At 33.5% G+C, this 14,957-nt stretch overlaps 2 long non-coding RNA genes across 3 annotated transcripts in view; one reads left to right on the top strand and one right to left on the bottom strand.

The window, feature by feature from the left end:
- Positions 1-14,957, bottom strand: part of LOC144957445 (uncharacterized) — a 102,634-nt gene that overhangs the window by 69,306 nt on the left and 18,371 nt on the right. Inside the window, exon 2 of the long non-coding RNA XR_013642172.1 lies at positions 2,439-2,492. This is a non-coding gene — a long non-coding RNA (uncharacterized LOC144957445). The remainder of the gene's footprint in view (positions 1-2,438; positions 2,493-14,957) is intronic.
- The window catches only part of LOC144957444 (uncharacterized), a 107,757-nt gene that overhangs the window by 74,474 nt on the left and 18,326 nt on the right, over positions 1-14,957 (top strand). The window contains exon 3 of one of the 2 annotated variants that reach the window (XR_013642169.1): positions 14,399-14,486. This is a non-coding gene — a long non-coding RNA (uncharacterized LOC144957444). Of the gene's footprint in view, positions 1-10,488; positions 10,605-14,398; positions 14,487-14,957 lie in introns of those variants that run through there. The other variant, XR_013642171.1, reaches the window with a different exon arrangement.

The raw sequence follows: 14,957 nt of genomic DNA, 5'->3' as shown, positions 1-14,957 counted from the left end.
GGGGGGGGTTATATTGCCACCAGCAAGGAGCACATAGGCTCGTTAGTTCCAGAACTGGAGGAAAAGTGTGAGATGATATGAGTCGAAATGAAAATTAAAGGCCACAGGACACATTACATATGCTCCTGCTATCTACACAATGTGACTTAAGAGGGTATTGCAAACCTTCTTCAAAATTTGGATCCTACAAGCGTTGGTGGACCAGACAACATCTAAGCAAGAGTTTTGAATGAGCTTGCAGACTGCGTAGCACCCTGCCTCCGTTTGTTTTTTTCAGAGATCACTCGACAGTGGTGAAGTAACAGAGGATTGCAGAACATCTATTGTAGCTCCCATTTATGAGAATGATAGATTTTTTTTTGCCCGAGTCCTCGGCTTTCCACACATTAAGATCTCAGTTTTACCATCATTTATTTTTTATTTATTTTTAGGTAATCCAACATGTAATCTGGAAATTCGTTGTATTAAGAATTTTAAATTACTTAGGTGTACTGAATCATAAATGTGCCTATCATTTGCATATTTCCGGAAAGTATGTCCAAGAAGTTCAATGGGTTTTCTGTTCAATTGACCTTTTCCTTTACTTATGGTAAAATTGTTTTCTATCCTTGTCGGCAAAGAAGTCCATGAAGAAATATGGCAATATTTCCGTCACAGAAAATGAAGTTTTATTTTTCTGATTTAGTTGAACACTGTTGCCCGGTGCTCAGGGGAGTAAAATGGTATCTATTGGACTCCGTTACATCTTTTGGATGGAATAAACAGACTTACACCATATTCCACTCTCTTTCTTACTGGTGCTCGATATCGTATTCGAGATAAACCGGAACATTGCGGCAACAATGTTTTATTTTTAATTCTTCGGTCGGACACCGTTTTATGAAATACAGTTAATGTCCGTTTTGCTATTTTCTTCACTTAGTTGAGTACACTTTTACAAAATCAGGCAATGCAGTTTATAACACATAACGAGACATGATCTGGCAACATGTAGCATTATAAATGTCGATATTTTAGATTGAATCATGTCGATGTGGACATTGCGAAACTTTCATATGATCAAAACAAACGGCAATCGTTCAATGGTTTCATACATATTTCTGTTTCACTATTTGCTCTGGGCCATTAGGGTGTGGTTTTTCGATGATGTAGTCTCATGTACTTTAAATATTCACTGAATTATGTTGAAAGGATATCCTTTGTCTGTTTTCAGATTGCTTGCGATTCCAAATTCAGAAAAAAAAATATTTATCAAGTCTAGTTATGATAGCATTTGAAGACTTGCGTTTTATGATCGCTACCACTACATATCTGGAATATTCATCCATGATCACAAGAATATTTTCTCCAGTTTGTAAATATCAATAATCTGCACGAAGGTCGGACCATGGTTTATTGAGCAGTTTTGACATTCCTAAAGGCTATCTTTTATTTGATTCTGTAGCCACTTGCAATGCAAAACAATTCGTTATAACTTCATAAACTGCTTGTTTCATTCCGCAAAAACCATGTTTCTTTCTCTCATTAATTGTGTTTTATTTTGTCGTTGATGACCTGAGTGCGCGAGGTCTAAAGCAAGTTTTAGGATTGCATTTGGAAAAAAACAATTATATCGTAATTCAGAATAATACCATCATCATCAGTGATTGAAAGTTCATTCTGACGTTTGTTTTAATGTTAAAAATGTTTGATTATCATCTTTGGAAATGCTGTTTTCATATTTATACCAGTGATTATATTGAATTGATTTGATTATTGCCTGTGGTGTTACGTGATATTGTGTCTTATGCTTTATTTCCTACAATGTCCTTGCTTTGGTATAGTGTTGTTAACAATATATGTGGCGTATTCTTCTCCTACGTCTCGGTCATCTTTGAATTGTCTAACGGCTGGATTTCTACTCAAGTTGTCGGCTGTGTTATCTTTACCAAGTTTGTAAACAACATTCATAGCATACGATTGTGTTTTCATTATCCATCGTTCAATTCTTGAAGGAGGCTTAGTTTTAAGATAACCAATAAGTGTTATTAGCTGTTTGTGATCTGTGAAGATTATAACTGATGGAGCATCATAGAGATAAATATGCCCCACGCCCATGTAACAGCTGTCGCCTCTCTCTCTCTCTCTCTCTCTCTCTCTCTCTCTCTCTCTCTCTCTCTCTCTCTCTCAATAATAGAAAACTACAACAACCGGGAAAATAAAACAACAAAATTATCGAACAAAATATACCTTTGACTGCCTCTCCAGCATAAAACCTCCACCAGGCCAATGAAAAGAAATACAAAAAACTCAATCGAGAACAACGACAGATAACAAAAAGGGAAGGGAAAATGAATAAAAGGGGGATTAAGACATAGCAAAGGTTATATTATCTCTGCCCAAGATGAGAGGTCAGAAGGCCTCATCCAGAAAGTGTTATTTAAGTATCAGCTACTTACCGAATGTTTCGTGCATTTTCTTGCATCAGATAATGCAAATAACATAGCGACGACCTGTGTCGTGGATGAAAAGGAAAAAAATGTTTTCATGTATCAATAAACACAAACACACACACACACACACAGACATACATACACACACACAAACACATACAAAGACACACAACACACACAAATGTATAAATATATTATTATATAATACAAAAATCATGAAATAATAGTGCTCAACTTTTATATAATAGATAAACCATGAAATAATAGTGATAAAAGGAGCTATTTACAAAATATTTAAAGATTATGTATGACCAACTTCAGCAATATTGTTTCGAGTATTCACTGTCATGAGGAAGTGAAAGTGTAACTTCCACTTCCTGATGAGAACGAATTCTCGAAACAATAGTGTAGAAATTGATCATAATTAATCTTAAAATACCATATATATATATATATATATATATATATATATATATATATATATATATATATATATATATATAACTAAATTACTGACTTAAGGCCTTTCGCTTTCTAATCGGCTGTCATTTTCCCCAGACATGTGTCTGGGGATAACAAAAATTGCAACATATTTGCAACTCCGCTCTTTTAAACAATTATCCACATTCCAGAATATGGAATGTTTCCAAATGCACATAGAAATAAGGAAAGTTAATAAAATATATATAAAAACGTTAAATTAACCAACATTAAATCAGTTGTTACTACATATACACAATATGCGTCGACTTCGAAGACGGTGTCATGGCCGAATGGTTTATTCGTCTGCCCTGGAAGTTTTACCAGAATTGACGTTGTGGGTTCGAATCCTGGTTCCGCCCCCTTTTTTTTTTTTAACTCCGTCTTCTTTTTACAGAAAGTTACAAGGGATAAATGTCCCATCCACCCCCCCCCCCCCCCCACCTCACAGACATTTTTTTTTGGTGCAAGTTTATTCTTTTCTCCTTTTTGTTTGTACTTTTGTTCCGTTTCTGAACATGAATCTCTTAATATCGTTTTTATTTTTTTTAAAATATTGTTTGTTTTTTTTCTCCTCTATCTGACCAGTTGGTCGCTCTCTGAATATTTCTGTTTCTTTGCTTTTCAATTATTTATCCTTTTTAGTCACTTTCTGAGATCGGAGAGGGGACAAATATGACAATTTGCTAGAAACTAGAAAGGAACTAAGAGAGAGAGAGAGAGAGAGAGAGAGAGAGAGAGAGAGAGAGAGAGAGAGAGAGAGAGAGAGAGAGAGAGAGAGAGAGAGAGAGAGAGAGAGAGAGAGAGGGAGAAAGAGAGAGAGTAGAGAGTTTTAAAAAAAGAGGTGGGGGGGGAGGATGAATGGGATATTTATTCCTTGCACCGTTCTGTAAAAAGAAGACGGAATGTAAAAAAAAAAAATAGTGGTGGAACCAGGATTTGAACCCCCAACGTCGATTCTGGTAAATTTTCAGGGCAGACGACTAAACTTTTTGGCCATGAAACCCAGTTTGAAGTCGACGCATATTGTGAACATGTAGTAACAACTGATTTAATGGTGGTTAATTTTATGTTCTTATAAATATTTTATTAACTTTCCTTATTTCTATGTGCATTTGTAAACATTCCATATTCTGGAATGTGGATAATTGTTTAAAAGAGCTCAGTTTCAAATACGTGTCTGGGAATAATGAAAATTTGGTTATCTCCAGACAGGTGTCTGGGGATAATCACAGCGCTCATCATTCGATCGTGACGCCTCGATTGTCTCTCTAGTCATCTGTGCTATTTCCTTCCACAGTTCACGGTCTTTTGCTGTGGATACTATGTTTATAAGATCTTCCTTTCATTGTAATTCTTTATTATTTTAAAGGTGTTTTAGGTCTCTATTGGGGACAGTATACATTGACTTGGGTGGTATTCCTTGATATTTCTTGTGTCCAGATGGGGTGAAAACACTATTCATGGCTTTTTTAGCTGGCATGTTTTCATCTCTTCTGAGTATATGCCCAAGAAGCCGCCATCTTGCCTCCAGGATTTGAATGGATAATGGTCTTTCATTACATTTTTCACACAATATTTTATTGCTTATTATTGTAGGTTATCGAATATCATGATTCTTTTCAGTTGGTTTCTATAGAATCTGTCTAATGTTTGATATTCGCTTCCAGACAGTGCCCATGTTCCGCAGTTGTATATAAGCACGGATGTTATAAGGGTTGTGTATAATTTGATTTTCGTGTTTAATTTTATTATATCTTTTCTAATCCGTCAATGTAAAAATTTATTGAGTGCAGCCGTCGATAAACGTTTTCTTCTTTCTCCATTTTCCTTGTCTCCTATTAATGATCCTACTTTTTTCCTGGCTCTCCATCCATCTTGGATGAAAGTATATTTTACCATTGGAACGTTAATTGTAAGAACACCTATAAGCAAAGTTAGAATTGATCAACTCGCCGAGGATGTGGCAAATTATAAATTAGATATTACTAAAAAATGGCGTCGATCGAACTGTGGGTACCGGTCGACTTCTTTGTTTTCCTTCTACATCTCGATTTTAAGAATGTGGTTTCTTTATTAATGAAATATGGAAGCATTGGATCAATAAGTGTTGGAGGGTAACTGACCGTATGTGTGTTAAAACTACAAGGGGACATATCACATAACCCAAACAACAAACAACAATCTAAAAACAAAGAGCATAAAAATTCCCGGAAGAAATAAAATGTTTTTACAGAAATCTCAACAAAACTATTGATAATATAGGAAATAAACCTTTGCTATTAATAGCTGGAAATTTCAACGCTAAAGTTGGCAAACGGGAAGAAGAGGAGAATTGCCTTGGGTCTCATTAGAAGGGAAAACGAAATTATAACGGAGAAAGACTGGTGGATTTTTGCAAAGACAAACATTTATTTGTCACAGACAGCGAATTTAATTATGCTTCTAGACACCAAACGACGTGGGCAGGACAGACGAAAAATAAAGAAACTGGAGGAGTTATTTACATTCACAATCAAATTGACAAAGACACAAACAAACACAACAAATGCGAGATCATACTCTGGCGCATTAATAACGATGTCGTAAACAAAAACCAGCGACAAATTAATACTGAACTAGAAAATTTAACGAACAACAATACACCAAACGAAGTATGGTCACGTGTACGAAGTGAATAACAAATACTGTAAATCAAAGAGCGGGACAACTACAACCAAACGACAAGGCCATACGTATGACACTGTCATTGCTCAATTATCTAACCAACAAAAAGATTTGCAAATAAGGATACAAAACACAAAAATGGAAGGAGAAAGACAGAAACTCAAATGTGAAGGAAACAAAATATTACACCGCATAAGACATAGAGTAATCGATCTTAGAAATGAAGAGTTGGACAAAAAGAAAAGTTGATACTATTAATAAATGCAACAACAATCAAGCAATGTATAAAGCTGTGAGACTAATAAACCAAAGACCATTTGATAATCCAAAGATAGAGGACGTCTCGGGATAATTAAATATCAACACCATTGACATTTCAAATGTTCTTTTTGAATACTATAAAACAAAATTCCAAGACAACAAAACGCCACACGTCAGCTGATTTGAGGGAGATCCCCGACCACTATTTAAACCTATTACACCAAGAGAAGTGAGTGAGAAATGCTTTTCAAAGTCTATATGAGCCAAGGTCAAAAGGTGCCAATTTTTTTTCTCAAAATAAAAGTGACATAATAGTCCATTCATGTTTCTATATGTGTAGCAAAAACCCTGTACTTCATGAATCAAAGGCCCTTTAGATAACTTTAAGGTCTAACGCAGCATAATATCGTCAACAATACCTATAGGTTGCTGGTGTCACCTGTGACCGGTGACACCAAAATGAGACAAAAAACTCAATAACCAAATGATTTTTGTTGAGTATCAAACTTTATTTAGTAAGTTATAGACAAAAAGAGACAATCAACAACAATCATAGTACAATAATAATACCAACTATTGGAGAAAATGTTGCTTTTTTGGTGTCATCGGTCACAAGCAACATAGAATGCAAATATATTATTTCATAAAAATGTTTGTGCATTAACAACAACAACAACAATATTGCATATGCTTATTACCAGCAATGTTCAGAAACTTTTGGAATAAAATGTTGGGAAATAATGTGACCAAAGCATATCTTATTTAGCGACATTGTGTCACTTGTGACATTAGACCGATGACACCATTACTTATGTCACAAGCAATACCAAATTGCAATTTCGACAATAAATCATTAATTTCAATCAAACCAGTGTAATAACCACAATTAAATATGGAATTTAATAATATTTCAGAAACCAAAGACTTCACAAATAGAAATATACATGGAAATTAGAGCATCTGAATGTGACTTGTGACATAAGACCGGTGACACCATTACTTATGTCACAAGCAACACCAAATCACACTTTCGTCCATAATACATCATTATTTTCAGTCAAAAAAGCACAATAACCTACTCTAAAATGAAATTCGATAATATTTTAAGAGACTAAATACTAGCAAATTGGAAATATGCTTAGATATTAGTAATACCATTGTTGCTATTACTTTGGTCAAAATCGGCACTAGAACGCAATTTTGCCTCAATAAATCAAGAATAGCAACTGAACACATGTAATATAGTCTGTTAAAATGTCATTCAATGACATTTCAAGCTTTGAAGAACATGAAAACAGAAATACATTAGAAACTTCAAATTTAAGTGTCACCTGTGACATTTTAACCAATGACACCAATGGTCACAAAAAGAACCAGAAGTCAAACAAACACTAGATAAATATCAGCCATGGTAATGAATTCATGTAACCATACCGTAACACCCGCCCTACTGCTCAAATCTGCTAGTTTGTAGTAATTTAGTGTGTTAATAGTAAATCAAATCAAATTTCTTGACAACCCTTCTTTTATCTGGATTCGTCAAAAGCTTGAGTTTTGTCTTTTTCTTGATTGATACAACCTGAAACATAAAAAATTAGAATTACAAGGAAATAATTAATTATGTCAAAATCAGTCTTATGTGAGATGTCATAATATCATATTTGTGAATAGAATAACAGCTGAAAACATAATTTTTTGGTGGCACTTTGTAATATCCAATATCAAGTGTTGCTTGTGACAATGTAAAATAGCGATGACACCAAAGTTCAACTTACCTTTTCTGCCTGGAGCCACGCTGGAAAGGCAAATGAAAGTGCTGCACTTCAAAGACTGGTAAGAAGGGTGGATCAAAATTGCGAATCGCCATTTAACGAAACAAACTTCCACGTGTTCACGCATGCCGTGTTGCTTGTGACAAATGACACCAAAACCAATAAACCTCAATATCGGCAAAACGGTATCCGTTTACTCCAAGATTTGAATTCAGATAGTAAATCTATCCTTTTTTCTCATAATAAAAGATTTTATAAACATTAAAAATGAGCTTTAAAGTTTCGTGTCGAGTATTAGTATTGTTCTGTGTTTGATGACACCAAAGGTCACAAGCAACACCAACTTTTTAAGAACTCTATATGAAACTTAATCAGATATGTAATATACTGCAATTGCGTTTAAAAGTAAATTTTGACTTCATACTATTAGTCAAATTTAAATCACGTGAGCTAAAACATCACATTTAATTTCTACATGATTTCTAAAAAGGTGATGCGTTGACCTCGTTTTAAGCACATGCCAAACAGCATTCAAATTTGACTTTCAAGTTGTTTATTTCATATTCTGTTGAACAGAGTATGTTGAGCTATCTAATTTTATCTCTTCTTCATATTATTAGTTGATTACAAGCATTAACCCAATGAAAACAGCCCATAATTAAGTAAAAATCAAATTTTCTTAACACTGGTATCAGGCGGGCACCTTTTGACCTTGGCTCATATAACAACAGAGCACCTGGAGAAGATGGAGTATGCGCTGAACTTCTAACATATGGACCACGCTTATTAGATGTAAACAAAGCGGACATTTTCAATCAGACGTTTGAACATCACCAGAACCTGGATATTAATAAAGGAGAGCTGATATCAATTCAAAAGCCATGGAAACCAAAAGGCCCTCTAAAGAATTTGAGATCAATAACTCTGCTTAATACAATTACAAAATCGCTCTCCCTGATCACAATGAATAGAATTAGATCGATTTTAGAAAAATATTTGCCACATAGGCAAAACGGATTCAGGACGGAGAGAAGTAATGCAAATGTAGTTTGGACCCAGAAAAGACTTGCTGCCCTGTCAGATAAAGTAGAACTAGTTATAACTGGAATAGATATGTCTTCAACCTTCGATACTATCAATCGCCAACCCTTGTTAAATATTTTGAAAGGAATAGTTATGGAAGATGAAGTTGATTCATCAGATTCCTTATAAGTGAAACCCGGATAACCACCAAAATAATCGATGCCTCATAGAATAAATAATTACTTGCCAACATCGGTGCATCACAAGGAGACAGCCTAAGCCTTGTTTTATTTAGCATTTACCTAGAAAATGCTTTAAAAGATGTGCGTAAATCTATACCTTCGGCCCTATCACGTTTTGAAAACGAACTCCCCGTGGAAATTGCATATGCAGAGCAGACGACATTGACTTTATTATTCTGAAACAAGTCATTGTACATGACATCCAAAGAGCCTTACTAAATCACCAACTTTCCGTTAATATTGAAATAAAAACAGATGTAACATTACTGTCAAGGAAGAATATATATGTATATATATATATATATATATATATATATATATATATATATATATATATATATATATATATATATATATATATATATGTCCAAAATACTGTTCTCTGCAATATGCCAACAGTGGACATTTATTTCATGCGTGGTGGGGGTTGGGGGGGATGTCTGGAATATGTTCTCCAATTCATCAACATGGCACCTTCCTCTAATTAGAAGTCTCTTAGTGCTGTAATGTATCCCAGTTCCTGACGGGTTAAACAAATGTATATCGATTGTTTGTTACCCTATGGATCGCAAATCAGTTCACATTACATGACTATAACCCTGTGTAATGCGGTGTTTAAGGTGGAAATAAAATTAAATTGTGATTTCCCCGTTACATAATGAATGAAAATAAAGAGCAATACGTAATTAGTCTCAAAATATAACCTTTACAATCAAATTATAAGCAACAAATTATAAGAATAAAGGTTCCAGTCCCACTAATATTTGACAATAAATGTTAGTCTGATGTGTTAATGTCTTATAAATGTACATATTTACACATTTTTGTTTTATGACATTCTTGAGCACTTAAACATAGTCACAGATCCTTTCCTAACAGGCAAGACGTGTTTCATTGTGCTGTGCAAGTCCAAGCAGAATTGTTAATGTTTTGTGGATCAAGCTTCTGTAATTTTTATCCTAAAGCTTTTTAAAGTATATTTTCCCATAAAAATCTATGCGGTTTTTGAACGATTATTTGACACTATTTTAAAGAAAAATAACTTAATTGTACGAATTAAGTCTGGAAAAGGAAACATTTTATCTCAATAATTAATTTCATTTTTAGTTTAGAGAATATTTCTCCATGCGCAGTGTCGCGATACCAAAAATATTTATGACGATTCAAAATAATAACAATAATATTAATAATAATAATAATAATAATAATAATAATAATAATAATAATAATAATAATAATAATAATAATAATAATAATAATAATAATAATAATAATAATAATAAAAATAGTATAATAATAATAATAATAATAATAATAATAATAATAATAATAATAATAATAATAATAATAATAATAATAATAATAATAATAATAATAATAACAATAATAATAGTAATAATAATAATAATAATAATAATAATAATAATAATAATAATAATAATAATAATAATAATAATAATATAATAATAATAATAATAATAATAATATAATAATAATATAATAATAATAATAATAATAATAATAATAATAATAATAATAAATAATAATAATAATAATAATAATAATAATAATAATAATTCGTTTTTATCTTCATTTCTTTCTATTTTTTAGCGTGATAAATTTCTCAGGGGTTAATCATCAAAGGAACCCATGATGAAGAACGTGTGTGAATTTAATGAGAACTACTCATAAAAATTAGCTGGCTAAAACGAATAAGAAAGATGCCGCACCATTGATGTCCTGTATCATATGGAGAGATTTAGTGCAAACTACTCAAACAAATGGCTGACTGAAAACAATAACAAAGACACGTGCCATTGATGCCGTTCAGTGTGATGTACCTGGGTGGTTTATGGAGGGCCCGCCTTACCCTGTATTACTTCAGTCATAGAGGAATCTCTATCTACAGGAATGGAACAAGACGCTTTACCCTGTATTACTTCAATCATAGAGGAATCTCTATCTACAGGAATTGAACCAGACGCCTTACCCTGTATTACTTCAATCACAGACGAATCTCTATCTACAGGAATTGAACCAGACGCTTTACCCCGCATTACTTCAATCATAGACGAATCTCTATCTACAGGAATTGAACCAGACGCCTTACCCTGTATTACTTCAATCGTAGACGAATCTCTATCTACAGGAATGGAACCAGACGCTTTACCCTGTATTACTTCAATCATAGACGAATCTCTATCTACAGGAATTGAACCAGACGCCTTACCCTGTATTACTTCAATCATAGACAAATCTCTATCTAAAGGAATTGAACCAGACGCCTTACCCTGTATTACTTCAGTCATAGACGAATCTCTATCTACAGGAATTGAACCAGACGCCTTACCCTGTATTACTTCAATCATAGACGAATCTCTATCTACAGGAATTGAACCAGACGCCTTACCCTGTATTACTCCAGTCATAGACGAATCTCTATCTACAGGAATGGAACCAGACGCCTTACCCTGTGTTACTTCAATCATAGACGAATCTCTATCTACAGGAATGGAACCAGACGCATTACCCTGTATTACTTCAGTCATAGACAAATCTCTATCTACAGGAATTGAACCAGACGCCTTACCCTGTATTACTTCAGTCATAGACGAATCTCTATCTACAGGAATTGAACCAGACGCCTGAGCCTGTATTACTTCAATCATAGACGAATCTCTATCTACAGGAATTGAACCAAACGCCTTACCCTGTATTACTTCAATCATAGACGAATCTCTATCTACAGGAATTGAACCAGACGCCTGACCCTGTATTACTTCAGTCATAGACGAATATCTATCTACAGGAATTGAACCAGACGCCTTACCCTGTATTACTTCAATCATAGACAAATCTCTATCTACAGGAATTGAACCAGACGCCTTACCCTGTATTACTTCAATCCTAGACGAATCTCTATCTACAGGAATTGAACCAGATTTTTTAAAGCATGCACGTGTGATCCCTATTCTTTAAAAAATGGAAATATATCCCCTGAACTGCTGAACTAGTTGCGTCTCGTTTCCAATTTACTGTTTCTCTTGAAAATCCATGAAAATGAGGTTGCGAGTCAATTTAAAATCATTTAATTAGATTTGATCTTTAACAGCCTTATCAATATGCCTACAGGCTGCACCTCAATACAGATACTGCCCATATTAAGATTAATTATCGTCTTCATTGTGCTGCATTTGGTGGTAAAATTTCCATCTTAGCGATGTTAGATCTAAACGTAGCCTTTGACACCACAGACAACTCAATAATATTTAGACGTTTGTCAAAGACGTTTGGAGTATCAGATAACACCTTAGTTATAGACTAGAAACAACTGGCCTAGACATCCAATGGTCCTCCGTCCTTATGGTTATTCCACCCATTAATCCATAAAATATGAACATGGGACTGCATATTCAGTTTTCCAAAACCAATTTTCATTTCATACGGAAAATTTTGAAACGCAACAGATTTGACTTATATTCTAACCCCCCCCCCCCTTCCACGCCCCCCCCCCATCTCGATAATTATGTTCTCTGTATCTGAACGTTTTTCATTTCATTCGGAGGGGGGGGGGGGGGGGGGGCGTCTGATGACTCTATGTTCTATGTTCGAAAGCAAATTTCTGTTACGTTCCTATTGTTAATACTATTTATTTTTTTGCTTTGAATGTTGATTCCTTTGGTTTTTGCTTTGATTAAATGTTCTATTTTTGAGAGATATTCTAATGGAATTAACCAACAAATCAGAATCGAGACAATGATACTACAAGTTATTTCCCTTAGACCATAATGCTTCTCTGTCTCTCTCTCTCTATCTATCTCTCTCTCTCTCTCTCTCTCTCTCTCTCTATATATATATATATATATATATATATATATATATATATATATATATATATATATATTCTTTGTTTGCCTGTTTATTTTATGTCCTGTTCCTTAACATTATTGTCAAATGAATTACTTACATTATTCATTCACTTTTTCCGTGTGTCTAAGCGATATTATCTAATTATAAAATAAAATTAATGTGACGATAGGGAAGTGTGGTATTACCATTCATATTGATATAATAATAGGTAATATTTTACAATTGTAACATTCTAAGGGAAGGGAAAAAGTGACGCCTACTGTTGTCACAGTCAAGGTTGTTCACAATTATCTTATTAAATTTTATTTTATTAAGAACTGAATTCATCTCACTCCAGTTATATTTCGGTAGGCTTAGATAAACTTTACCCTCTAATATTAGATCGTCTTTCCTTTTATAGCCTTCCCTTGAATTAATTTCTAATTAGTGAATACTTTTCGTTCTACATTCTGTCGCGTAGCCACTTATTATAAAAGCTGATAGGTCTAACATTCTACACTCACTTCTCCCTACAATCTATGCCGGATGGCCAGTCGCTCCATTCCTCATACATCGATATATTTGAAGATTTTTATCTTTTGGTACTTTGTGGATATTAAATCTTCACCATCAAGACGCCGGAGCTTTTACCTTTGACGGTGTAATCCTCAACATTTTAAGGATCAAACCTGAGCCCGCTGCCGAAGAAATATCTGAATAACCCCTTCCCAACTGCCTGGAAGTGGAACTTTACGAGCCTGAGCCCGTTATTGGAGGAATATAGAACCCACGCCTGTCAACTGCCTTGAAACGTAACCTTACGAACCTGACATTATATCATCATAAGTTACGTAATATATTCACGTTTCTATTTGTAAATACCACAATCACTATTTATATCTTTTGATTAAATTTCATCTTTCTTTTTATTTCATCTTAAACAAATCGTTAATTGTTTTTCCTTTATAGTAACTATTAAATTCTGGGGACTGATTCTACATATCTTTAAGTATAGTCGAGTAGCTCTTTACTCACTTGAGACCACGACATTTTGGAGGGGACACATATAAAGAATTGAATTTATTTAGTTACATATATCTATTTCATCTAACTTTAAAGTTTAAATTGTAAAACTCTTAATTGCCCCACTTGATCATATTTTAATTGAACTCCCTATTTACAGGATTATATATTTTTTTTCTTTTTCATTTCTTCATTTAAATGGAATACCAATTTATCCAGTCATTCTTTCATTTAAATTGAATAGCATTTTATTTATTCATTTCTTCATTCATTTATTCATTTATATATTATTCATTCATTCATTTTTTATTCTTCATCCATTCATTCATTCATTCCTCCATTCATTCATTCATTCATTCATTCATTCATTCATTCATTCATTCATCCATTCATCCATTCATTCGTTTATTCATACATTATACATTCATTCATTTATCTATTCATTCAGTTATTCATTCATTCATTCATTCCTTGTCCACTTTGTTATTATATCACTCATTTCATTTTGTTGTTTGCCTCATTCATAAATTGTTTTCAATATGTTTACATTCCATAACGATTCATTTACCTATCATCCAATCACTCAGGGTTGTGAACACATTTTGTAACTATTGTAAATCTTACGGTATTTTATTGTTTTGTATTTCAGACATCACTGTTAGACACTCTTCAATGCCTAATTACAATTGTTGAACAACCATTGAACAAGAGAGAGGTCCCAGCCACGAACTGAGTTGGTAAATATATACTTCATTATTCGCTTTTACATGAGTTGGGCATCACATAGTAACTATAGACATCGTGATTTGTTTTAAATACATTTTTGACATATTACTGTTACTGAAAACTACTTATATATTATGTTCTTAAATGTGAGTCTTAATAAAAAGGAGTCTACTAGCCGTCGTGATATATTTAGTGATAGATAAACTGGGATTATTTTGCCATCCTATTATTGTTATCACACTCTAGTATATTAGTGTCTTTGTGAATAATTGTACACAAACTAACGACGAGTCACACACATTGGTGATCATTTTTTCGTAGTAACATAGTTTAGAGTACACGCGAGTGACACATTGTTATTAACACAAGTCATAATAACTCCGCATTGTATTGACACATTGCTTTATAAGATATAACGATAAAAGGCATCAAATTCAACATACATAATAAGTTGAAATAAGAGAGAGAGAGAGAGAGAGAGA

This window comes from Berghia stephanieae, chromosome 12 (assembly GCF_034508935.2).
Source record: "Berghia stephanieae isolate SIO BIC M18660-M18661 chromosome 12, UCSD_Bste_1.3, whole genome shotgun sequence".
Classification (NCBI taxonomy): Eukaryota; Metazoa; Mollusca; class Gastropoda; order Nudibranchia; family Aeolidiidae; genus Berghia; species Berghia stephanieae.
The sequence above is the reverse complement of the archived record's forward strand: the minus strand, read 5'-3'. Positions and strand labels throughout refer to the sequence as shown.